Consider the following 23872-nt stretch of genomic DNA (forward strand, 5'->3'; position numbering starts at 1 on the left):
ATTTGGTGAAACTGTTGACGTCGGCAGGCAGTCTGGGAGGGTTGGTGCCAGATCAGTTGCTGGGTCTTCTTTTCTTGTTCTTTGCGACTCTTCACGTCCATCTTCTTCTTTCAGATTGACAGGATCTGATTTTCTGGTCACAGGGGCTCCCCGAAATACTGATTTTAGGAGAGTGTAGGGTGGTAGCCAATGGACTACTGACCCCTGGGGTCACTACGCCCTATATCTCCACTTCCTGTGGGAAGTGGGCATAACCCTGTCCCAGAGTTCCTAAGTTTGCCATCACCAAGATAGCCAACTCTGAAAAGTCATGTTCATTTCAGGTTAGGCCACCTTAGGGGTGGTACTAACCTGGAGGTTGGCACACCTATTTGCCACCTGGATAGGCAGGACAATTTGCTAGTCAAAGGGCTCTGGACAAATGGGGTCAGCTTCCTATCCTTTGAGGGGAGCCAGATTTGCCTTTCAAAGGTGGTGGCTTCCTTGAAGTTCTCCTGCCTTGAAATGCTAATCGGCAGGTCATCCGGTTCACTCTTCCTGAGCATGCTTTATTTCTGTACCCCTGAGAGCATAGGCCCTCACCCTTGGTGGTCAGAAACTTGTTGTTGGTGCAGTGGCTGGTAGGTAAGGTGCCTTCTGGGTGCATGTATTAATAAATCAAATGCTGGAATCAATGTGGGTTTATTAATACAAGGTGTTTGATATCAAACATCCCTATTTTCAGTAACGCAGTCATGTAGGAACTCTTTTCACCAGTGTCCAGCACATGCTTTTAAAATGGCTTCCCTGATCTCTTGCACTGGCAGCAATAGAGCTGACCAGCATAGGGGCATATCATACAGATATGTCTACCTATGTAATAAAATGCACCCTGCCTTAGGGCTTTAAGGCCTGCTATAGGGGTGACTTACAAATAGTAAATGTAGTGTTAGGGGACATGGCACACAGGGATGTGAGTCATGTCGTGTTTTCACCTTTGCTTGCACCAAAACATGCAGCCTGCAATGGCAGTCTTGCATACGTTTGGTGAGAGGTCTCTTAGGGTTGCACAATTCGTTCAGCAGCCCTTAGGGATCTCTTTAGTAACTCTGGCCCTAGGTACCAGGGGTACCATTTGCTAGGGACTTAGAGAGCATGCTAAAGGTATTGGCAACTGGGGGGGGGGGGCTCAGCTGTACAGTTTAGGGAAAGAGATCTGGCACTGGGGGTTAGTAGTAACCCAGTTCACTCCCAGTCAAAATTACATCAAATACCAGACATAAAGTGGGGATGACCCTATCAACAAGCATTTGCAATGCAATAGGTCTCTCATTAGGAAAGTGTGCGCTATTGGTACTGTCAATGACAATTTTTTTTAAAATATGTGTTGGCTTTGAAAATATATTAATTAATAGCATTGTTATTCACAAAGCCAATAGCTTACACTTTCCTGATGCGAGTCCTATTGGCTATGACAATGCTTGTTGGTAGCAAGCAAGGAACGTGCTGTTGTGGTGCTGAGTGATGCTGTTGTGGTGCTGAGTGATGCTGTTGTGGTGCTGAGTGATGCTGTTGTGGTGCTGAGTGATGCTGTTGTGGTGCTGAGTGATGATGCGGTGGTGTATTAGAGTGATGCGGTGGTGTATTAGAGTGATGCGGTGGTGTCCTATACTGATGCGGTGGTGTCCTATACTGAAGCGGTGGTGTCCCCGAATGATGCGGTGGTGCCCCGAGTGATGCAGTGGTGCCCCCGAGTGATGCGGTGGTGCCCCCGAGTGATGCGGTGGTGCCCCCGAGTGATGCGGTGGTGCCCCCCGAGTGATGCGGTGGTGCCCCCCGAGTGATGCGGTGGTGCCCCCCGAGTGATGCGGTGGTGCCCCCCGAGTGATGCGGTGGTGCCCCCGAGTGATGCGGTGGTGCCCCCGAGTGATGCGGTGGTGCCCCCGAGTGATGCGTTGGTGCCCCCGAGTGATGCGGTGGTGTCCCCGAGTGATGCGGTGGTGTTGTGTGGTGTGCAGCAGTGTGAGTACTGCAGCAGTGTGGGTATTGCAGCAGTGTGGGTACTGCAGCAGTGTGAGTACTGCAGCAGTGTGGCAGTGTGAGTCGTGCGGGGAGTGTGAGTCGTGCGGGGAGTGTGAGTCGTGCGGGGAGTGTGAGTCGTGCGGGGAGTGTGAGTCGTGCGGGGAGTGTGAGTCGTGCGGGGAGTGTGAGTCGTGCGGGGAGTGCGAGGCGTGCGGGGAGTGCGAGGCGTGCGGGGAGTGCGAGGCGTGCGGGGAGTGCGAGGCGTGCGGGGAGTGCGAGGCGTGCGGGGAGCGCGAGGCGTGTGGGGAGTGCGAGGCATGCGGGGAGCGTGAGGTGAGGCGTGCGGCGAGCGTGTGTGAGTGGGTGAAGAGTGTGTGAGGGTGAAGAGTGTGTGTGAGAGGGTGAAGAGTGTGTATGTGTGGGGGGTGAGAGTGGGGGTTGGGGGTGTGTGTGTGTGTAAGGGGGTGAGTGTGTGTGTGTGTGGGGGGGTGAGTGTGTGTGTAAGGGGGTGAGTGTGTGTGTGTGGGGGGGGGGGGTGAGAGTGTGTGTGTGTGTAAGGGGGTGAGTGTGTGTGTGTGTGTAAGGGGGTGGTTGTGTGTGTGTGTGTGTGAGCGGGGGTGAGTGTGTGTGTGTGTGTGTGTGTGTGAGCGGGGGTGAGTGTGTCTGGGAGCGGGGGTGAGTGTGTCTGGGTGTGAGTGGGTGAGGGAGGGTGAGTGTGTCTGTGTTTGGGTGGGGGAGGGTGAGGGTGTGTTTGGGTGGGGGAGGGAGGGGGAGGGTGTGTTTGAGTGGGGGAGGGAGGGGGAGGGTGTGTTTGAGTGGGGGAGGGAGGGGGAGGGTGTGTTTGTGTTTGGGTGGGGGAGGGTGAGGGTGTGTTTGGGTGGGGGAGGGTGAGGGTGTGTTTGGGTGGGGGAGGGTTTGTTTGGGTGGGGGAGGGGGATGTTCCCATCTGTGCCTGGTGGAGCACCCCAGGAGCCCTCTTGGCGATTAGCAGCGAGGGTCCTTTCGGCGAGACTGCGACTCAGAAGGTGAAAGAGGCAGACCGCAGTAGCTAGTGGGCCTAAGCGGCGGGGTCCCTCGCAGTGCCTGGTCCCATAGGAGCCCAGGGATGTCCACCACGAGGGTGAAGAAAGAGAAGACGGTCAATGTCTTTTTTGCTAAGGCCCAAACGAATCAACAGGCCAAGGTCATGGCGCCAATACGTCCCCAACTGCGGCGGAACGGGCGGAGGGTACGGAACCAATCACTAAAGCGTTCCTTGAGTCTCTTTACCTTTCTGCGGGGGGACATTCACGCCCTAAAGAAGGAGTTCGCAAACTAGATCAAAGACGTCCGCAAGGATGTTGATGGCATAGGGGAACGAGTGGCGGACCTGGAGACCAAGAGCGACTCCCGGGACACAGAGATGGAGGCACTACGTCAAGAGATAGTCCGGATTCATGATCAGCAGGTGGACCTCCAATCACATATGGAGAATAACTCCCGTCGCCATAACGTCCGCATCCGGGGCGTAGCAATGTCCGAAGACACCAGGGATCTATTTGGCTTCACCGGCGCGCTGTTTCCCCACATCCTCGGATGTCCAGCAGACACGGACATTCGGATAGACCGTGTGCACAGAGTGGATCCCCCGTGCCCTCCCTCGGCCCCACCGCCCGACATCCTTGCGTGTGTGCAGGACTTTCGCACCAAGGTGGAGATATTGTTGAAGGCCCGGCAGAAGCATCCGCTATCCTTTCAGGCGCAAGCCCCTGTCTTATACCAAGATCTGTCTGCCCTTACCCTGCAGAAATGACGTTGTTTCAGACCCGTCACGACTTTCCTTCAGCAACAAAACATCTCTTACAGCTGGAGTCATCCCTTCCGTTTGATCTTCAAAAAAGACAATAAGCTGCATCAACTCCGGTCCTTGACAGAGGCATGCCAGTTATTGGGACTGGACCCACCTGCTGAGACTGAAGAGATGGTGGGACCTGCAACAGAGACAGACGCTGGTAGACCTCGGTGGCGACAACAGACTAGAAGACGTCAGGTCCGGAAACCGCCAGCAGCCAAAATCAAAGATGGCCAGTGGGCAGCAGTGAAGGCAGTGTCATCGGGCGCAGAGGCGTCCCACCCCAGCTGAATTCTGAGAACTGTAATCCTAGCTGGGTCACAAATGCATTATGCAGTGTGCTGTCGGCAGGAGGGAGGGTATTCTCCGAACTGACAGACTACCCCAGTGTTGCTTTCTACCAATCACCTAAGGATGATGGACAATGATATTGCTTATGTCTTTACAGTTGGCGGGAATTTGGTATTTCTAAGTTGCCAGTTATTTGGGGGAGAATTGTTGGGGTTGGGGGGGGGGGGGGTTCCAGGTGTGTGTGTGTGTGTGTGTGTGTGTGTGTATTTTTATATATATATATATATATATATATATATATATATATATGGTTCCTGATGCATGAACGTGGGAGTGGAGGTGCATCACGGCGCTGGGACATAGAGGGTTTGGGGTTACAGATTAGTTATGCCAGCGACTGAATTACGTCTCCTCACCATGAATGTCCCAGGCCTAAACAATCCCGTTAAACGGAGGGCAGTCCTTTTGTTCTTGGAGAATTCAAAGCTGACATTTGTCTTCTTCAGGAAACGCATCTTCTGACCAGGGATTGCTTTAGGATGAAATCGCGCAGCTTCCCGCGCCAGTTCTTCTCCTCAGGCCCCACTAAGACAGCGAGGGTGGCGATTTTGGTGGCCCAGCACTTTCGGGGGAGGGTATGGCGGAAGGTAGCTGAAATACGAGGGAGACTGCTCTTCCACAGCTTTTCCCTAGGGGACACTTCCTTCACAGTCCGCTCAGTCTATGCACCTAACGAGGGACAGGAGAGATTTTTTCATCAGACGCTTATGAGGCGGCTGCGACACCTGACAGGCATATCTTGGTCGGTGACGACCTAAACTTGGTATTTGACAACCTATTGGACAGGTCAGGGCAGCGCACCACACAGGCAGGAACCTTATCCGGGGGGGTTGGTTAGACTGGAGGAGATGGGGATGGTTGATCTCTGGCGCAGCTTTCATCCAGGAGTCCGGGAATATTCCTATCACTCTAACGCCCATAAAACATATGCGAGGCTGGACTACTTTTTATCCTCCACATCACTTAAGGCGCTGGCGACAGAGGTAGAGATAGGTGCTGCGGCGATCTCTGACCATCCACCGTTGTCGGTGGTGTTCAAAATTCCCACCTGTGACTAGGGCTGCACGCTGCTGGAGATTGCGCGACACGTTGCTTCACCGTAAGGATACTGTGTAGAAAATCAAAGGGGCCATGAAAGACTACTTCTCACATAACGACACCTCTCTGGCTACACACTGGGCGGCGCTCAAGGCGGTACTGCGTGGTGAGTTTATCGCGGTCTCGGCGGCAGAAAACGTAGAGAGGGCTCGCAAACGCGAGGAACTCACGTTGCGGACAAGAGAGCTAGAACAGATGCACCAATGGACTGGTGCAACTCTGGTGTGGAAACAGCTTCACCGAACAAGACAGCAGCTGGCCACCTTAGATCAGGATAGGGCGGAATTTGTGGCCCTGAGGATAAGGCACATGTACTCCACTGGGGGGCGGGGGGGGGGGGGACAGGTGCGGGCGCCTGCTGGGACATGCTCTCCGGGAAACTCAACAGCGACACATGGTGCAAGAGATTGCTACACAGGATGGTTTGCCGGCCACCGCCGACGGCGACATAGCAAAGGCCTTCAGTGATTTTTATACTTCCCTTTATGCGGGGGTGCGGCTCGATCCTGCCGACGGCGAGTCTTTTCTAGAATCCGTTTCTCTCCCTGCCCTGTCCAAAGACCAAGCAGAACACCTGGATAGTAGGATTCGTCCCGAGTAGGTGATTTGGGCGATCTCGCGCCTTAAATTGGCCAAGGCTCCGGGGCTGGACGGTTTTACGGAAATTTTCTACAAAACATTCTGTCCCCAGTTAGCTCTGTTATTAACTGCCCTCTTTAACTCATTCGAGGAGCCCAGAGCAATCCCACGTGACTTATTAGACGCCACTATATCGGTCATCCCTAAACCAGGGAAGGATCGCACACAGTGCGGAGCATAACGCCCCATATCTCTCCTTAATGTCGATCTCAAGATCTACACTAGTATCCTGGCAGCGCGGCTGGCACCACTTATGCAGGGGCAGAACGAGCCAGACCAGGCGAGGTTTATCCCGGAGCGACAATAGGTCGACAAAACCAAGAGGGCTCTACATCTGATAGAGAAGGCCATGCGGACGACGTGGGAATACATGATGCTCGGGATTGATGCCAAAAAAGGCGTTCGATTGGGTCCACTGGCCGTATCTGGAACAGGTCCTGATAAAAGCAGGGATAGAAGTGAAGTTTAGAACCTGGGTCCTGAATTGTTATACTTTCCCCACGGCGACAGTAAGAGTCAATGGGTGCTCCTCGCCCTGTTTTCCCATTGAACGGGGCACGCGGCAGGGGTGCCCGCTATCGCCTCTGCTATTTGCGCTTCATATGGAACCGTTGGCGCAGGCAATAAGAATGGATCGGAGGGTAAAGGGGATTAAGTTTGGTACATACGTGCACACAATTAGCTTCTATGCGGACGATGTCCTTATCTCCCTGGCCTCCCCCAAAGCCTCCTTACCGGCTTGTGCGGAGATCCTAGAAGCCTTCGCTGGTGCGGCGGGCTTTAAGGTTAATATGACAAAGTCGGTGGCACTGGACCTTTCGCTTGAGGGGCACACACGGGCCTACTTGCAGGAGCACTTTCCCTTCCGTTGGGCGTCAGAGGCTATCCCGTACCTGGGAATTCAGTTGGCGGCCACACTGCAAGATCCGGTGCGTATCAATTACTCCAGACTTTGCCAGGCACTCCATACGGAATTGGGAAGATGGCGGCATCTCCTGTTGTCTTGGCTGGGCAGAGTAGCTGCCATTAAAATGCCCATTCTTCCGTAAATCCTGTATTTATTTTGCGTGATCCTGCTCCGTCGCCTCGAGGGTTGGATCCGCCAAACTCAGTCGGAGCTCGCCAAATTCATTTGGAACTGCAAACGTCCAAGAATGAAGCTAAGGCTGGCCATGTTGCCACCGGAGAAGGGTGGCTTGGGTCTCCCGGATCTGATGCTGTATTATTAAGAGGTCCAACTCCGGACCTTGGTGGAATGGAGCAGGTGGGAGTCAGAAAAACACTGGCTCTTTTAGGACCAGGCAGTAGCGGGCCGCCCGATGCAGGAGGTCCCTTTCCTTCGCAAACAGCATCGACCCCCAACTCGTATGCCTCGTTTATCACAAGAGTCCCCCTGGAAGTCTGGGACCAGACCAACACGAAGCACGATCTGACAACATTTCCATCTCCACTTACGCCGCTGATAGAGAACCCGGGTTTTGGGCCGGGTCGAGACACTCAGGCTTTCGCCCGGTGGCGCCCGGCGGAGTGTATATTTCTGTTCCATTTGTATACAGGAGAGGGGATAGCTCCCTTCGAGACTGTGAGACGGGAATATGGCCTGCCGGAGACTGAGCGGCTTCGTTATTTGCATGTGTGTCATTGGGCGCTAAACGCTCAGGTTCGGGAAGGGGTGGATCGGAAGCTCAGTCCTTATGAGTATTGGCTCATTATGCGGACAGCGGACAAGCGGCTCATTTCGGACTTATATCGCATGCTGTTAGACCGGTTCTCCCACGTGTATAACTCAGGTAGGGCCCGCTGGGAGATGGAACTGGGTCGGGTGTGAAGTAACAAGGAATGGGAGGGTATTTACTATCGAGCAAGTCACTCAGTGTACCATATGGGATTGACAGACACCTTCACTAAATTAGCGACATATTGGTATTACACGCCCGAGAGGTTGCACAAAATGGATCACACGAGGGAGGCCTCCTGTTGGCGGGGATGTGGCGAGAAGGGTATGTTAGTCCATCTGTTGTGGGATTGCACCCAGATCCGGGGGTACTGGAAGGCGGTCCTGGACGAGGTAGATGCACACTTTGACACAGAAATTCCTAGGTTCCCTGCCTATGTCTTGTTAGGTTTACCTAATGCTATTACTTACCCGTTGAAATCTCGCAGGGGCAGATTGATTGCTATTGCCCTGGGCTCTGCAGTTCCGAATGTGCTGACCTTTTGGCACACTCCACATATCCCCACATTCCAGGGTTGGTTGCATCGCCTCTGGTCGGTTTTGGGCATGGAAAAGTTATCCCTAATTAAAGCAGGGGAGGGGTCCAAGTATGCAGAACTGTGGCAGCCATTCCTGTCCCTGCTGGCTACCGAATTCAGAGAAGTGACATGTCCCCGGGATTTGCGTTTGTTACGCCTGTCACAGGTCGACCCTTGAGATGCTCTGGTGTGGATAGATGTATTGAGGTTGGGGGACTTTGGACCTGGAACGGGGAGGTGGGTGGGTAGGTGGGGGGGGGCGTGGAATGGGGGTGGGGGCAGGCGGGCCGGTTCTGGTTTTTGTTTCTTCTTCTTACTGCAGGCTCGGCTCTACAATTTTACCGAGAGGGGGGAGGGAATCGTAGGTCTTCGGGGATCCTTACCCGTGATTGTCACAGTGTTTCAAAGCCATCTCCCTTTGTACTGCATGTTTCTCGATTCGTAGACAGTATTGTTGTCTGTATGCGAGATGATTTTTCAATAAAAAGATTTAATACTAAAAAGTGCTACCATGCAGCCAGGACTAATGATTTTTTTTTTTAGTGCATTAGTGCTGGATGTATCCTAGTCCCTTAATATTTTTTAAACATGCTGCATGGCAACAAGGCTGATGTACAGCATGGCTACACAATATTGTCAAAGTCGGCAATGCCTGTGCTATACAGCATGAACAAATGCCAATGCTTCTTAGGTCTCAGTACAACACCCCTGTGATCCTGAGCAAATCAGTTACTCTCCCCAGGCTTGTAAAACATATGACATTTGGCACAAAAAAAATCCCCACATAAAGCAACTGCGCCCATGCCCTAGTGTAAATACATTTGGAAGCAGATAGTATCAGTTGTTTTTTATTTATTTTATTTATTTATGCATTTTTATATAGCGCGGACTTTACCCGAAGGTGTCAGAGCGCTTCACAAAAGGAACAGAAATGAAACATAATGAGAAACATTACAAAAGAACAGATTACAAAAGTATACGTTACGTTACATAAGGTAAAAGTGACAATTGTGAGCAAACAAAATACATGAGGTAGTAAAAATTGTGAGCAACCAAAAATACATGAGGTGGTAAAGGTAATAGTGACAATTGTGAGCAAACAAAATACATGAGGTAGTAAAAATTGTGAGCAACCAAAAACATGAGGTAGTAAAAAGTGCACAAGAGGAAAAAGTGACAAGTGTGCAGTTACAAGAGAAAACAAAGTGTAATTTGAGGTATAATACTGCAATAAGTATATAATAACTCAGGCACAAGAACAAGCGTTACGTAGGCAAAGGTAGCACTTGTGCAAGTATCAAAGGTAAAAACATGTGAGAGGTAGCAAACCGTTTGTTACAAGGGCAAAGTGGTGTGTGCATGTTACAAAAGGGCACCAAACACAGGTACATGGAAAATACTGCAAAAAGGCAGACAATCCAACCCCAGGAATACACTGGGAAGGCACTTCCATGGTCATGGAAAGTAGAATTTATCAGTAGTGGGAAGTCTTCCTCCAAATAACACGAGGACATGAATTACTTTTGGAGGTGTCTCTGGAGGAGGAGAACTTTGAGGTCCCTTTTGAAGGCCTGGGAGGAGGCGGTGGTCCGGAGCTGAGGCGGAAAGGAGTTCCAGATTCTCACTGCGTTGCCTGAAAAGGATTGGGCCATTGTTCTCTCCTCCTTGAAAGTGGGAGGTTCAAGCAGTAGATTCTCCGCATTGCGTGAAGGTCTAGAGCCTCCAAAGAGTTTCAGTTTATTCGCCAGGTAGCGAGGAGAGGAGGAGTGCAAGGCTTTGTGGGTGATACAAGCGGTCTTGTAGATAGCTCTAGCCTCGAAGGGAAGCCAGCGGAGGGTGGATAACATTGGTGTGATGTGATCGCTTCTTTTGGCCCCATAAATGAAGCGAGCTGCTGAATGGAAAACAGACTTAAGTGGGGACAGGTGAGATTTGGGGAGGCCAGTAAGAAGAGAATTGCAGTAGTCTAGTCTGGAGAGGACCAGGGATTGCACCAGGGTTATCAGGTCCTGCTCCGGGAAGAAGCGTCGGATTCCCCAAAGAAGGCGCAGTTGGTAACGAGCAGATTTTGCAATAGAATTGATGTGAGGAGTTAGAATGAGTTTTTTGTCTAGAATGACACCAAGGGATTTTGCGCTGTCGACAATGATGGGTTTATTGTTTAGTAGATTCATCTGATCCATCCATGATTGAACCGGGGGAGGAGAGAGTGAGGAGGAGAAGAGGAGGAATTCAGTTTTGGAGGGATTCAGAATCAGTTGATGAGTTGACATCCAGTTTTGGATGGAGTCCAGAGTAGAGCTTAGGATGGAGAGATGAGTGGAGGCAACCTTGAGGTAGAGTTGAGTGTCGTCTGCATAGAGATGATAGTGAATCCCGGATTTGTTTAGGAGGTTTCCCAGTGGTTCTAAGTAGAGATTGAACAATGTGGGTGCAAGTATAGAGCCTTGAGGAACACCCTGACCTACCGCCATTGGAGAAGAATGACAGATCCCAAATGATCAAAATAGCGAACAGTCTGAGAGGAAGGATGCAAACCATTTAAGCACAGTGCCCTCCATGCCCATTCTCTGTTGAAGGATATTGAGGAGGGTGTTGTGATTGACAGTGTCAAAGGCTGCAGAAAGGTCAAGGAGAATTAGAAGACAGGACCCCCCCGAATCGAGAATCCTCTGCGCGTCATCAACCACTTGCAGTAGGGCTGTTTCAGTGCTGCAGTTTTGGATGAAGCCGGACTGACAATTGTCAAGAAGATCATTGTCCTTGATATGACGAGAGAGTTGTTTTGCTACACATCTTTCTGTGATCTTTGCAAGAAAGGGAAGGTTAGTGATGGGGCGAAGTTGTTGAGGACCTTCGCATCAGCAGTGGGCTTTTTAAGCAGAGGGGTGACCTGCCCAGTTTTGAAGGAGACAGGAAGGGAGCCTTGCCAGAGGGAGAGGTTGATCAGAGTGGTCCAATAGGAAAGGGAATGGGTATAGAAGTCAAAGGCAATGGCACTGGGGATAGGGTCAAGAGAATGGTTGGAGGGCTTTGTTTTGCGTATGCACTTGAGAAGGGCATCTTCAGATATGGGGTCAAAGCTCTGCCAAATGGCTAAGGATTTGCGCTCCTCTGGAGGTGTAGGATGAGCGACCTGATCCACAAGTGATTTCACTTTTTCATCGAAGAAAATAGCGAAATCCGCTGCTCTCTTAGTAGAATCCTCCAAGACGGAGGATGGGGGAGAGTAGCTCGGAATCTTGATGAGATCGAATAGTTTTTTGGGTCTATTTTTGGCAGAGTCAAGGAGGTTTTGAAGTGCGCCGCTTTCTCAAGGAAGATATGCTTGTGGTACTTGGATCTTGCTCAGTTGTAACAATAAGCATCCATTTCAAAGGATTAAAGAGCTGCTTTGGCGTGTGGGTAGCATAGTAAAAAGTAGCTGCAAAAGATTCAACAAGTTTGATGAAAGAAAAAGTAAAAGTACCGTATTTTCCGGCGTATAAGACGACCTTTTAACCCCTTAAAATTTTCTGGAAAGTCGGGGGTCGTCTTATACGCCGGGTACAAAATGTTATGGTATGTTTTCATGCGCTTTTTCATAGCGAGGACTTCACTCGAAGGTGTCAGACCGCTTCACAATAGGAAATAACAAGAAACAACACACCTTATGTTAAAAAATACAGCCACCGACACTGGCAACGTCCATACCCAGCCCCCGCGCCATAAATTGTGCAAGTATCGAAAGCGAGCGTTTTTTTTTCATAGCGAGGACTTCACTCGAAGGTGTCAGACCGCTTCACAATAGGAAATACCGTATGTAACAAGAAAGAACACACCTTATGTTAAAAAATACAGCCACCGGCCCTGGCAACGTCCACAACCAGGCCCCGCGCCATGAAGTATCGAAAAGCGAGCGTTTTTTTCATAGCAAGGACTTCACTCGAAGGTGTCAAACCGCTTCACAAGCGAGCAAATGGCGCCATGAGTCTTACCTCGACTGCCGCTGCCACTGTACACGCGCCTCCAACCGCTTGCACATCCCCAGGCAGACGATGCAGCAGGACGAGGCAGCAGGACGTCCGAAATACGGTATATGGTAACGGGCAGCCAGCGCCGAAGATGGCAGCGCCCGGTGTGTTGGCACGTTTTGGCACGCGCCCCTCTCTCCTTGACATGGGCGTGGGCACAGAAAGGGGACTGTCGAATGTTCCCGAATGTTACCGAAGGCAGTAGAGCACTTGCCGTGATTGGCTGGTTGTTGCGAAGAGGAAAGGCAGTCTGGTGACCAGATACCGTATTTGCCGTACCGTACGTGTGGTGTTGAAGACAGTCTCTGCACCTGTTCATACTGTACAGCACCAGTACATCCAGTGCTAATGGCTGACAGTCAAGAACCCGGCAAGGCTCCAGCAGCACATCCAGTGCAAATGGCAGACAGTGAAGAACCCGGCAAGGCTCCAGCAGCGCATCCAGTGCAAATGGCTGGCAGTCAAGAACCCAGCAAGGCTCCAAGAAGAAGGAAATATGAAGCCAGTTACAAACTTAAAGTTGTGGATTTTGCCACGGAACATAATAACTGTGACAAGACAATATGGAGTGACAGAAAAGATGGTTCGAGCCTGGAGAGCAAATGAGAAAGCATTACGGAGTATGCCAAGGGGCAAGTGTGCATTAAGAAGAGGCACCCCACATTGGCCAGAACTTGAAAAGCATGTAGCAGACATGGTGGCCGAGCATCGGCAAAGCGGTTATGTCGTGACCCGAAATAAAATCCGATTGGTTGCACTTCAGTGGGCCAAATCTAATCCAGATCTCAGCCACAGATTTAAGGCCACTGTATCCTGGTGTACCAGATTCATGGGAAGGCATAATCTGGTATTGCGGCAAAAGACAAAAATTGCCCAGAAATTACCTGCGGATCTTGATGCCAAAATGCATAGCTTCCATCGCTACGTTATTAGGCTGCGCAATGAACATGGCTATGCGCTAAGTAGCATCGGAAATATGGATGAAACTCCAATGAATTTCGATATGATTGCCAACAAAACTGTCCATCAAAAAGGCGAAAAGACAATTTTAATAAAAACAACAGGACATGAGAAGTCCAGTTTCACAGTGGTACTAGCATGCACAGCTGATGGCGCAAAGCTGAGACCAATGGTTATTTTCAAAAGAAAAACAATGCCGAAACTCAAGTTCCCTGTTGGTTGTTTTGTGCATGTGAATGAGAAAGGATGGATGGATGAAGAAGGGGTAAAGCTATGGCTTGATAATGTATGGAGCAGGCGACCAGGTGGACTTCTACAAAGACGTAGTCTACTGGTGTGGGATATGTTCAGGGCTCATTTAACTCCGAGCACCAAGCAAAGGCTGGCAAGAATAAAAACAGATGCTGCAGTTATACCTGGAGGATTGACATCGTTGGTGCAGCCACTGGATGTGTGCCTAAACAAGCCATTTAAAGATCGCATCCGAGAACAGTGGAATGAGTGGATGGTTAGCGGTGAAAAAACATTCACAAAAGGAGGAAACATGCGTGCTCCACAGTTGGATGTTTTGTGCACCTTTGTTATAAAGGCCTGGAACGACATTGATGCAGAAACTGTAATAAAGTCTTTCAAGAAGTGTGGCATATCAAATTCATTAGATGGTATGGAGGACGACTATTTGTGGGAAGGTGAAGAGGATGCCGAAGAAGAGACCACATCATCTGATACGGAATTGGTACCAGATCCATACGATGACTGCCTTACAGATGTACCACAAGATCTCATTGACTTACTTATGAGATCAGATGACGAAGAGGAGGATTTTGAAGGCTTTTAAAGGGAACGTTGTAAATCCTGTAGAAATCCCTTGGATTTATGGAAAGTTATGGGAAGTTTAATCCACTTGCACTGTTTCATGCACTTATTTATGTTTACCGTACCGTACCGGTATATTCAGAAGTGACAGTTTTTCATATGGTTCTAAATAAAAATATTGCGAGTAAAGCAAGATTGTTTATACAACCAATTTGTTTGAGTTCAGTCTTTGAGTTTGTAAAATAAACGATTAGGTAGGTAACACTGTCCACTGATAAAGCCTTACTGCTCACCCACAGGGAGGAGGACTAGACTAATACGGTAAGTTCAAAATACCGGTACCGTACATTCTCGGAATGGCTATGCAGGACTGCGTTGGACTGCGCTGGAAGTGGGGGTCGTCTTATACGGCGAGTATAGCACAAAACCTAAAATTTTTCAGGCAAAGTAGGGGGTCGTCTTATACGCCGGGTCGTCTTATACGCCGGAAAATACGGTAGTACCTCAATCACAGCTCGATCTGTGGAAGGAGAGAAAATATGCTGAAGCAATCAGCATTTGGTCCATGATCCAGCCAAAAGAAAAGCAATGGAAGCCGCACGGGCGGACCAATTAAAAAGCAACAAATAAGAGTGACAATGAAGCCAACAAATGTTAAGCAATGAGAAGGCTCCAAGACCCTTGTATACAATATCTCTCACAAGTGAGAGCTCATGCGCTGTCACAGCTGAGACTTAAAAATGGAGTGCATGCTTTCGCATATTGTTGCAAATCTCCTTGTGTAATAATCAGCATGTGAGAATGTTTGGGTGAGTTTCGTAACATATTAGCATTGACTTGACTGTGTTAAAAGTATATTGAAGAAAGCAGGAAAAGCAGTGTTCTATGAGTGTTCCTGTGATCTCAGTGTTCTCAAATGTTGACGTTAGTCTTCATTAATATTAAACTTTGCATTGGTTTTATTTTAACAATTTTACAAAATCTGACAACTAAATTGAAGAGGATGGTCAGGGCGGTCTGTTACAAATTATTCACCACAAAATCCTTTCAATGAAGGCCTGCTACCTACACTTAAAAAGATTGAACTGAATAAGCAGATAGATCTTATCTGCTCTCATTATACAAAAACGATAGGATAGTTGATTTTGTCAGCTGTGTAGCCCCTGCAAAACTAATGGCTCAGAAAGACACTTAACACAAGCCGTGGTTTAAAGATTGTTTTTACACTAGAGGAAAAATAAATTACAAAATTGGAAAGACTTAGGTAAAAAGACAAATTTGCCAGTCCAAATCTATGCTGAAGAAAGCTCTTCAAAATACAAATTAAAAACTTTAAAAAAAACTTCCTCCAGGATATAATCTCTCTCTCTCCGTACCCATCTCGTATCCTTTCAACATTAATAGAGTTAACATAAAACACAGGAAGAGTGAGCTCCCTACAGTATGAAATGCTACGGTTTCCTTTAATTGTTTTCTAGCAAAACTGGCGAACTCAAATCAAACCTCTCCAGTGATTCTTCCTCATCGTCCATCTTTACGCCCCTAAGCAACCATATGGGAATCATTTCAAAAGCTCAATCCAAAGATCTAGCCACTATAATAAAATAAATGTGACCAAACTCATACTTCAGAAACACAATTCCAGTCAAATCAAGCAGAGTACTTCAATATATTTACACAAGTCTGACTAACACTAATCAACATATCTCTGATCCCAAGGTCTGTTTCCAACAATCTAAAACAGGGTTGAGATCACCCATGCTCAAGAAAGCAAATGAAGACCACTATTTATTTATTTGTTTGAAGGTTTTTTATAGCGCGAACAAGACCCTTGCGGGTAGCAGAGCGCTTTACAAGGCACATGGCGGAAACAGGTACAGGCATACAAATAATTCTAAATATAGGTGATTCCAATACAAGGTGCTCAATAATACAGACTAGTAATTATATTACAGTAAATAAATCAACTGAATTTGGCCTTGAGAATCGCTTTCACTTCTTTTTTAAATGAGGCTGTGGAAGGGTTCAGTCTTGTTTCAGAGGGCAGAGCATTCCAGATCCTGGGAGCCATTCCCAAGAAGTACCGGTTGTGTGTTTTCTTTTTGGCAAATCGTTGTGGTCTCAGTAGAAGATTCTTGGAGGCTCTATTACCAGAGGAGAGAACCAGTTTCTGAGCTAGGTAGTATGGGGTTTTATGATGTAAGGCCTTGTGAGTCATACAAGTGTTTTTTAGATGAATTATACCTCGAACGGTAGTCAGTTGAGGGCTCTAAGGTCTGGAGAGATGTGAGAGTTTCTTTTTGAACCAGTGATGAGTCTCGCAGCTGAGTTGATAGAGGCTCTAAGTGGGGCTGTCGTTGATCAGGGGAAGCTGAATAGGGCTACCGCCCCAAATTCCACCCTTGGGATTACTAGGGCTTGAACAGCTTGTTTGAAGGCGTTTGCTGGTAAGAAGGGTTTCAGTCTTCTCAGGGTGTTTATGTGGAAATTTGCTTTTGTTTCAAATGGTTTTCGGCCAACCATATTTGAGTTTTTTGTAGTGTAGAGTTGAGAGATTTGATGTCCTCAAGTGAGTGGACCTTGATGTATAGTTGGGTGTCGTCGGCATACATGTGAAAGTGGACATTGGAGAGACTGAGAAGTTTGGCGAGTGGCTCCATGAATAGGTTGAAAAGTGTGGGTGAGAGGGAAGAGCCTTGCGTTACTCCTAACAAGACTGGCACGGGTTGGACAAGGATTGATTGACCCTGAATCTTTGAGATCTATTTTGGAGGAAATATGTGAACCAGGTAAGTACAAATCCAGATAATCCCATTCTGTATCTCAGGAGCTCTAGCAAGTTGTCATGTTTGACAGTGTCAAATGCTGATGAAAGGTCAAGTAAGATTAATAAGCAAGCTTCGTTTTAATCAAGAATTTTTAGTGCGTCGTCTATTATGTGGGTCATGGCTGATTCCGTACTGTGACCTGCCCGGAAGTCTGAATGATATTGGTTGAGCAGTTTGAATTGTTCAATATGGTTGCTAAATTGCATGTGAACACATTTTTTCCAAGAGCTTGGCTAGAGTGGGGATGTTGGATATCGGAGATGGGTCGGCTGTTGGCTTCTTTAGGATAGGAGATACCTGACCTGTTTTCAGCATTTCTGGAATGGTTCCTTGATGGAGTGAGGTATTTATAATCTTGGTCCAGATATGTAATAACAGTGGAATTAATTATTTTAGGTCGTTAGCCGGGAGAGGGTCTGTGAAGTGACTGGAGGGATATAAGGCAGTTAGCATTTTTAGTATAGTATCCTCACTGTAAGTGTAGAAGGTTGACGAGGATGCCTTGTTTTTGAGGTTGAATTTGGTGGAGCCTATGGCTGGGGCATATGTCGGGGGCAATGAGGAGATCTTTTGCTGGGCAAGAAGGTCGTTGAGCAGGTTGGTTTTTATGGCTTCTGACTTTGTGATGAAAAAGGAGACAAAATCCTCACAGTTGGGTAGGGTGTCGGGAGGAGCCATGTGGTTGGTGGGTACACTCTTGGTTTGAGCTTTGATTAACTCGAATTGTTTTTTGGGACGGTTCTTGGCTAGGTCAAGTTGTTTACTGAAGAAGTTGGTTTTAGATCGTCTTATCTTTCTAAAGTAGGAGTTTCCGGTGGTTCTTAGTAGCTTGAGGTGGATAGCTGAAGGTGCAGATCTCCACTGTCGTTCAATTGATCTTCGAGATCTTAGGGGCATATTATCAAGAATGGCAATAACATTATTGCTGTTTTAGCGGCAGGAAACTGCCGCTAAAGCAGCGATAATGAGCTTGATAATATGCTCTTGTGAATTCCCATTGCAGCCCAGGTTCTGGTGTTAACCCGGGCTGCTATGGGAATTCACAAGGGAATATTATCAAGCCCATTATTGCCGCTTTAGAGGCAGTTTACTGCCGCTAAAACAGCGATAATTTTATCGACGTTCTTGATAATATGCCCCTAAATCCTAACAACAAAAAAAAAAGTGAAAGGCCCATCAGCAACCTCCCATGTCTAGGAAAAGCCATTAAAAATGTGTAACACTGCAACTAAGCATACATTAACAAATATGACTTATTCTCCAATATCGAATCAGGATTGAGAGAAAAACCCCGCTCTACAATAGCCACCTTCTAGATCTTAGAGGACTTCTACTGCATCCTCGACGACAGCGAAGTCTGTCTTCTGGATTTATATGCAGCTTTCGACACAGTAGACCATGCTCTCGTCTCAAGATCTTGGAGCTTAGAATGGGCCTCAGAGGAATGGTACTAAGAATAGCAGGACCCAACTCGTAAAATTGGTGAATTACACATTGACAGAGGAAAGAATGCCCTGTAAAATGCCACAGGGCTCCGCCCTCTTAATTTCTATGCAATCTGTTTGCGCAGCCTCTAAGTAATCCTTCCATGAAGCTTTTTCAATACGATTATGACACACAATACACCAATGACATACGGCTATATTTAAAGCTATTTTTGGTGAAAGACTTACCTACAAAAGAATCTGGAAATATTTCATGCATGGATGTTCCCACGCTACCTGAAACTGCACCCATCAAATGGGAATTCTCCTAATCTCTACTCTGCTTATAGAACTATCCTTGTTGGGGGCTCAACCAAATACAGTCAAATCCTTTGGTTACATACTGGACTTCTCCCTTACCATGTCACTGCATGTCAACAAACTGAAAAAAATTGGCCAACTTTTTTTAAAAACTTTATTTTGCATTCTGAATTATAACAATACGATACATTCACAGTGAAGCAGTCAAATACATAAATGACAGCGTTATTGCATTGCACTCTGTAGGTTCTATTGTGTCGCGTTCCTGTGTCGGGAGAAATATACCATCTCCCCTCTATCTCAACATTACGCAATCTCTTATAACAGTTAACAGCCTCTATATATCTGTTGCCTTACAATACCATGGAATTAGGAGTTGCCATATAGAGCTCATTGTAGTATGGTAAATCCAAGATGTGTGCAGCAAAACTGGTTCGTCTAATGGAGGTGTCCTACCCCACCCCTGTGGGGACAATGCCCAGTTCTTGCTGTGTGGGGGGATCCTGCTCCTGTTCCTCCAAGTAGGCTCTGAAAGAACCCCAGATGACTTTAGTTCTGGAAGTGGGGGGGGGAACTGTGCTCGCATAAAGTTCACTCCTCAGCTAGGTGGCGCGCAACCAAGATGGCCGCACACCAGTAAGGCTCCAGCCTTGCCGAGCAGGGAATTAGCCTTCTACCCTGTCCTGCTACACATTTAGTGTGCCGGTTCCGAGCAAGGTCAAACAACAGAGCTCTTTGTGCCACCGCACGGTAAGATTCAAGCACCGCAACCCGTCCATATGACAGAATGCCTTTTGCATCCCTGAAGATAAATAATACCCTTTTTCCTCCTTGCCTTGTAGACATCAAAAAAAGTTTCCATTACCGGCGAGCCTGCCAATGCGCTCCCACAAACAAGTAAGTTCCCTGGCGATACACTCATTCCTTTTTCCAAATGCGGCCACGGCCACATTGACTCATCCAAACCCTCCTTTAAAATTCCAGATTTACCACGCTAGCGTGGAGAAGTAATAGCTCCGCTTCCGGCACCCCCGCCGAAGGACGGCTCCATCCAAAGGTACTGTTTCACTTACCTGTAGCTCACCGCCATTCAACAAAATTCCCTTCACTGCATGACTCTTACACGGTGTGCTCTGTTGCAGCCCAAACTACACGTGGCATAGACGATCCTTCAAGTCCACCAGAACCCATGGCACCTGAATGATAAGGTAACCCGCATGTCCACCCGTGCTTTTGAATGTCTTAAATGGCTAGAGGCAACAACCCTACTAAAAACGGTCTTTCCTTTCCCCACAAATAGTTCCCCATGGACCACAATCACAGCGCCCTGATGAAAATCCTGCAAACAATCCCCAGGATTTGAAACGCGTCGGCATTTTCACTATCATTAAGAGATTTCATGACTTTTGCACAAATCAAGCTTTTTCTCGTGAATAGTCCATATTGATTATGCTTGAGATGAGTAGAGAGTAGCACTTTTGAAAAAAACTGCCTACTCTCGCACGCTTTCCAATTGTGATCGGTTCTTGTGAACTGTTTTTTCTCCAGTTTGTGTTCATGACAATCTTTGTCCATGTTATGTTTCTGAATATTCTTCCTTAATTGTGTTTGATTGTGTTTATTAACTTCATTTTTGCACTGTATATATGCATAAACCACTGTATGTATTTTTATGGCTGGATATGAGGTTGATGGTGATCTCTGTCTGTCGTTTAAGAAACAATGAAAAGAATTGTTGCTAACTAAAGTATAAGTCAAAGACATAAATCAATGTCAAGGGTAAACTAATAAACTATTGTTTATCCACAACAAAGTGTTGTTTAACTCAGAGACTGGAGGCATAGGTGAATATTTTGTTGTACACATTTAGGGCCAGCAGACTTCCCCACGGGATGCCCGAGCAGTCGCTGATACCGCGGATGCCCCTTTAAAGAATCTAGCCCCGAACGCGTCTACAGTGGCAGCCCTTGAAGCTGTGGGCGGGCCGCCGCGACCTGTTGCTGGAGCAAGAAGACAGACACTGTGTCTGGGAGAGGCCGCTGCGGTGTAGGCCCTGACACCGACAGACCAGGAGGCTGAACATCACAGGGCCCTGCTGCGATACAACACACCGCCACACGAGGTGAGCACCAGCTTGGGGGGGGGTGGGGGGGGGGTGACTGTAGATTCTTGACGCAGCAGCGGGAAAAGCTATCGACGCTCCCCCCCCCCCCCCCATGACTAAGCATAACGCTGCTCTGCGGAGGCGCCTGGTGCCTCGGAGCATAGACCAAGCGGCCGGTCGGTTGTGACAGCTGGGGCACAGAGGGAAGAGGAGATCAGGCTGACATAAATACACCCTACGCAATGTGAGCCCGCCACGCTGATTTAATTAGCACAGTGTACCGTTGCTCAGCCGCCGGCGCTCTGAGACAAAGCCGCCATTTTGTATTACCTAACGGGCACGGCCTAGGGCTGCACTGGTAGTATTTTGGTGCCATCTGCGGACTACATACCTGACCCCCAGCACTAACACAGTCTGCGTGCAGTCACCGCGCCCATTGACGGCAGCGTGGTTGCGCTGCAGGGTGGGCTCCATACTGCAGACACTAACTCGTTTGTCCCTCGTGGAGCGGCGTCGAGCCCTGAATTCCATTGCCTGCATCCGTCAGTCTCTGCCTGCCTGTTGGGGGGGGGGGGGGGGGGGGGGGGAGGACACCTAAGTCTAACTTGACAGACCAAATGGATTCAGATACTACGGAGGTGCCGGAGGACTGGAAGGCTCTCCTTTTGGGCATGAAGCAAAGCCTCACATCTATTGATGCTAAAATAGACATGATGAACTCGCGGATGGACTCTGTTGTCACTAAGCTGGAACACCATGAACAGCACCTCAAAGAAGCAGAAACCAGGGTGTCAGACCTGGAGGATGGGGCTACAGCGAGCAGGGGTCAACTGTCACAAATGGACAAACTGCAAAAAATTATTGCAGACAAAAATGAAAATTTGGAGGCCCGCTCCTGGCGGAATCCACCAACACTGGTAGCATGGAAGACTTCGTCGAGAAGTTGGTGGTAGATCTGTTTGGAAGAGAGTCGTTCTCGCTGCATCTCACGGTGGAACGAGCACGCAGATCCCTATCAGCCCGCCCACCTCCGGGCACATCCCCGAGACTGGTGATTGCCCGGTTCTTAAACTACCGGGATAGAGATGCAGTCCTCCGCCTGGCCCGCGACAAGCAACAAGTTCACTATGAGAACACCACGCTGGCATTCTTCCCAGACTTCACTCAAACAGTGCAGGATGCCAGACAAAAATTAAAGATCACGCACCAGGGGAAGCAGCACTACTTCCAAAATCCGCAACTAGCCGAAGATTAGCTCAAAAAGCACCGTGCAACATCTAGAGAAGTGGCTGCACGCGAGCGATCCAGATCCTCGTCACCCCTATCTACCGTGGACTGAGTATAAGGACTCACGATGATCCTGCGGTGAACATTATTGGATATTTGAATCTGCCGAACGGACTCCTAAGGGTGAAGTATTGACATTATTAATATTGTGTAATATATCCTCCTCAGCTACTTACCTCCGTCCCGCCATCTGCTCGCTCCACAGCGGAGCTGCGTGGGTGCAAGTATGGAGGAAAGTGGGCAGGTCGTGTGCCATTAGTGATAACCCTACGCGGGCGAACCACCAACCTTCCACTGAGGAAGGAAAGCACTTGTTGAATAATGGGTTTGTTTCTGGGGGGAGGGGACTATATACCCGGCGAGTTGGGGAAGCCGGTGTGGGAGGGGGGAGGGGGTTTGGTTATTGGAATGTTAACTTTGGTTCAGGCTAAAATAACTCACAACATGTGGTCAGGTATGGAATATGATGATATAAGATAGAACTGATGATACACGCAAAACCAATAGTTTTAGGGTGACATCATGAAATGTACGGGGCCTGAATAACCCCTGGAAAAAGAGACCGATGCTAGGTCATTTGGATAGACCCTATGTCACAGTAGCTCTGCTGCAGGAAATGCACCTGAACCCTGGGGACACACCTCAATTTGCCTCGCCATGGGCCTCGTATCGCTATTTTGCATCATACTCTGGGTACTCTCGTTGAACAGCCATTTTGATCAAGAATGGGGTGCCGTTTGTCCCGATGGCAGATACTGCCTGGTATGGGGGAGGATCAGTACCTATGATATAACATTCACCAATTATTATGGCCCCAACGTTGATGACCCGCACGCGCTCCTCGCTTTATGGAGCAAGATCCAAGCGATTGACACTACCTACATCGTCCGGGGGGGGGAGGGGGAGGGGGGAGACTTTAACACAACATTCCAGCCTCCACTGGTTAGGTCCTGCAATTCCCAAGCGCACTTTACTAGTACGCACAAAACACTAAAAGACATAGTAGATACTAACTATTTGCTAGACTCTTGGAGGTACATGCATCCTACAACAAGGGAGGGCACACACTATTCAGCAGTCCACTCCTCATGGGCACGACTGGATTATTTACTGGTATTTACTGGTATCCTTATGGTGGTATGGCACACTGGCTGACGCACACTACTCATCTGGCCCGCACATACTCAGACCATTCTCCAGTTGTGGTGGACATGCAAGCCCCCTTAACCCAACCCCGTACAATAAGTGGCGCCTCAACCCATTACACCTACAAGACACAGCATTCAGGGCTGAAATGGAGGAGGACATACAAGACTTTTTTGAGCGCAATATGAAGTCAGTGTCCAGTATCACAACAGGATGGGAAGTATTTAAAGTAACCGCACGAGGCTGGTGCATATCTAAGGGTGGAGGTATTCTTCGGACATTACGTAATGACCTCCGCAAATTGGAAGGGGAGCTTAAAAAATTGGAAAATTACCTTGCCTCCGGCCCACATGCGGGACAAGTTAACGGAATACAAGACTCTTACAGATAGGGAGTGTAAATTCAGGGGTAAACCGCATATACCAAGAGTTTATGGAGAAGGAGATCGCCCATGGAAAGCCCTGGCACAAGCAACTCGGAACCCCCGCTGTTCGAATTACATAGCGGAGATACAAGATATGCAAGGCAACACACATAAAAACCTGCCAGATCAACTAAACACATTTAGAGATTACTATAAAACCCTCTATTCCTCCCAGAGAGGCACCCCACTAGACCTACCACGCTATTTTGAGGATACCGCATTAGCCTGGATGGGAGACACCCAGCGGAAGTTCTTGAGCCTAGATTTGGAGCTTGAGGAAATCACTGACGCCATCCTGCATACGAAGTCAGGGAAGGCCCCAGGGGCAGACGGGCTACCAACAGAATTTTATAAAACATATGCTACGCTACTAGCT

Source organism: Lissotriton vulgaris, chromosome 5 (genome assembly GCF_964263255.1).
Source record: "Lissotriton vulgaris chromosome 5, aLisVul1.2, whole genome shotgun sequence".
Lineage (NCBI taxonomy): Eukaryota > Metazoa > Chordata > Amphibia > Caudata > Salamandridae > Lissotriton > Lissotriton vulgaris.